Genomic DNA, 4,463 nt, shown 5'->3' on the forward strand with positions numbered 1-4,463 from the left:
GTTCCAAAATTCTTCACCATGAAGCATCAAATTCTGATAATCACTCACAAAACCATTCTTGTATATGTAATGTATAACGCCATAAGGTTCTGCAAATCGATTGTTCTTACACATCGTGCAGGGGCACCTAATCCGACCTGTGGGATCTACTGTACTAACACTTGCCATTGCAAATTCAATAAAACTGTCAACACCATCCATATATTCAAGCGATACTTCATTGTCAAATATCCTACGATACATTCATTCACGGTTTGCAGTCATTTTGTCCTATGATGTTACAAATATTATCCTAACCAGTTAAAAGAGAATCATAAGAATGCTATGATAAAAAAGTATCAAATTTATCATGTATTCGTGGCAACCACCTTCTGCCACACTACCCTCGCGTCCTTCTCTTTGTTCACTGTCGCGAAGCGAAGCCTACAAATACTTTCAGAAAGTTAACACACATGACTATAACAAAAAATTAAATATGAAGCACATTAATTATGATAAACGATTGCATACCATAAATGAGGACAATAATCTGTCCAACACCTCCTTCGGGTACTCTTTCCATTGAGCGACCGTTCTTGGAAGATGCTGAAGTAGTGACTTCTGAATTTCTCGTATTACTTCTTGTGTCTCAAACCTCGCGCTGCACATGAATTAATACACATTAACAATCGACTGTCGATATACATTATTTATAAGATAAGTATTGGATAAGTGATAATAAAATACTTACGGTCGACTATCGATATACACTATTTGAATGAGTCATCGTGTGTCAGACTGAAAAGACCCTGCATCCGATGTTGTGTCGTGATGTGTATGAGTAGCTAGTGTAGGTGGGTCATGTGTAGGCGAAACATCACCTACAGAACAATGAGTTAGAAATTTACACAATACACATTTAAACTAAATAAGTATATAATTATTTAAATGATATACCTATTAAAGCATTACGTGAAGAAGAAGGCTGAGACTGACTATCACTGAGCTGGGATCCTATAAAGATGATTAACAAGTAACAATTTTTATATCAATATATAAGCAAAAACATAGTAAATGCCTATGTTTAAATATAACACAAAGACATTTACCTAATGATGTCTCACAACCTCTACTTGGTCCTCGACTACTGTTACCTCCACGAACCATATTCTAACAAATAAAAATGTTATTTGAATCAGTTACATGATATGTAATTCCATGGATACATAATCAAATAAAAAATAACTTTGTGCAAGCATGGATACAGTCACATCAAATATGGCAATACATTCAAATCATTCATGTCACATAAATGTCAAACATATACCTGCAACAAACACACTCAAATATCCTGCTAACTACTACCATGACTAGCATGGTCTTCGAACTACAAAAATAAGAGCATATGAGAAAGTGATGTGGTATGTATTACAAGATGTATTTCACTAGCTCGAGTATGCTTATTCATCACTTGTTTGACTTTCATATTCTTCTTCTTCCTCTTCCTCCTCTTCGTAAACTTCATCTTTTTCTTCATTTGGCCCCCATCCACTTGGTATATCATTTGAATCACATTCTTCTATACGTGTGCCATCGGACAATAGACATGTGACATGTAGACCATGTGTGACATTGTGAACATAAGAGAAGCCATACATATCATCTGACTAATAGTAATCACCCTCTTCAACAATCTTGTCTTCCTGTAACTGATCATACTCGGGATATAGTTTAGACTTCACCTTACAACCTGCCCACCATTCATTTCTATCTGACTTTCTTGTATTTGGATATGAAGTATAGTAAATTTGTTGAGCTTGCGATGCTAATATGAATGGTTCATATGTTCCAAACCTTGATTTATGATTCACCTCTACAATGCCTGAGGCTTTGTCGACTCTTGTTTTTGTGGGATCAAACCAATGACACTTGAATAAAGTTACTCTGTTATTTAAGCCTAAGTAAGTCAACTCCATTATTTCTTCAATAACACTGTAGTAGTCAAGTTCATTTTCATCGTAGCTGCTACCCTTGATACACACACCACTATTCATCATTGACTTGTTTACACCGTAGTGTTCTGTATGAAATCAATAACCATTTACGATATATCCGTTGTAACATTGTAAAACTTTGGTCAGACAATTTTATAAATCACATATTCTTTGGTCATTAACATCACCATGGCTGACCTACAAGCATAAACAATGACTGTAAACACGACCAATTAAGTAACATATTGTTGTTTACACAAAAAGAATGCATGTCATCATCCTTACCAACTCTTTCAACCATGCCACAAACTTATTTTCACATTCTTTTTGTAATTCTGAATCAGTGAGATGGAGAAGTTTTCTTCGCAACTCTAGATCAAATCGTCTGCACTTAACAAATAATTATATTACCGAACCATGTACGTAGAGAACTTAGTGTAACATATTATGTATACTTACTCGTTGTAGGGTTCGATCGTTGAGCAATTAAAAAGGATATAGATTTGTGTTGTGTCTAGCTCTCGATCTTCCAAGAATCTTGACCGGCAACTACCAAAGGCATGCCCAAGTGGTTGAAATATCGACAGTTTGTCAACTACAATAAATTATTTTCTATCATCATTACGAGGTGGGCAAGTGTAACGTGTTGGAATGTAAGGCTCAAAGTACATCGATGAGAAATTTGAAATCTCTTCTAAAGTGTATGCCTTACAAACAGAACTCTCCACTCTTGCATTATTTCGAACCTTTTTTTTGAGGTCAAACATACATCTGTCAACAATATACATCTCGTAATACAATAATTTTCCAAAAGCATTGAAGAAAAAAATATATAAAAAAAAACATACCTTTCAAATGGGTACATCCACCGATATTGCACAGGACCACCAACCCTAAGTTCATATGGCAAGTGTATGATCACATGTTCCATAACGTTAAAAAATGCTGGAGGAAATATCTTCTCTAGCTGACAAATAGTAGTGATGATAGAATTCTTTAGATTCTTTACCTCAGTTACTACAACTTCCGATGCACACAATGTTCTAAAAAATTGACTCAACTCGGATAATACCCCCTATATAGGTTTGTCTAACATATTATGGAATGCTAGGGGAATCAACTGTTGCATGATAGCATGAAAATCATGGATCTTCAACCCATATAATTGTCCCTCATCTACCTTCACAGCCCGACCAATGTTAGAGACGTATCCATCTGAAAATCTCAACTGTCTCAATCACTGGCATACCTTTTTTACTTGATCTGGTCCAAGCACGTACCTTGCCTTTGGTTTCAGTAGTTTTCCATTATATTCTTTGAGTTCCCATTCTTGTCTTTTACATATTACTTTTAAATCCATACGGTCCTTCAAATTATCCTTCATTTTTTTTGGCATTCATTACCGTATTGAACACATTATCAAATACATTTTTCTCCACATGCATCACATCCAAATTATGTCGTATCAATAAGGTCGGCCAATATGGTAGTTCCCAAAATATAGATTTCTTTGTCTAATTGTGATCCTTCCTAAATCCAAGGAAGGGCATCAAACTACGGGCATCTGTCAGTCCATATGGAAAGTATCACAATCGTCTTAAAATCTCTATGCTAGACAACCGTGTAGGTGGACCTTCTATTTCAGTTGTGCCTTGTTTGAACGCATTTCTTTGTCGTCAGAACGAATGGTCACTGGGTAGAAATCGACGGTGACAATCAAACCAACACGACTTCCTTCCATGCGTCAATCTAAAAGATTCTAAAAGATTTTGTATCCTCCATGCAGTACGGATATGCCAACTTCCCATGTGTGCTCCAACCAGATAATATACTATATGCAGAAAAGTCATTGATTGTTCATAGAACAACAACCTTTATATTGAAGTTTTATTTTTTGTGGGCATCGTACGTGAGAACACCATCATCCCACAATATTTTCAGTTCATTAATCAATGGTCTTAAATATACATCAAGATTTTGGTCCGGAGACGTCGAGCCAGGGATCAATAGATACAATAAAAGATTTTGATGCTTCATACACAAGCTTGGAGGAAGGTTGTATGGGGTGACAATTACTGACCAACACGAGTATGTGGTTGATTTACCCCCAAATAGATTAAATCCATCTGTATATAAACTGATCCTAACATTTCTCGCTTCCATTGCGAAGGTCTGATGAGCATGATCAAAGTGCTTCCAAGCTTCAGCGTAAACATGTTGCGTGATCTTGTCTTCACCATGTCAAAATTTATTTGCATGTCATCTCATGTGTGTAGCTGTCCTCGAAGACATATACAATCGTTGCAATCTAGGGGTGAGAGGGAAGTAGCGGACGACTTGTAAGACACTTCTTTTGACCTCGTGCTACCATTGCCCCTTGTCTTTGGCTTGAACCAAGGATGCGCACATGACATACATGATATGCTATTTTCTTGATCTTTAAAATACAACATGCAGTGATTTGGACAAGCATCTATCTTTTGATACCTC

Source organism: Nuphar pumila, chromosome 3 (assembly GCF_984573655.1).
Source record: "Nuphar pumila chromosome 3, dmNupPumi1.hap1.1, whole genome shotgun sequence".
In the NCBI taxonomy this organism is placed as follows: domain Eukaryota; kingdom Viridiplantae; phylum Streptophyta; class Magnoliopsida; order Nymphaeales; family Nymphaeaceae; genus Nuphar; species Nuphar pumila.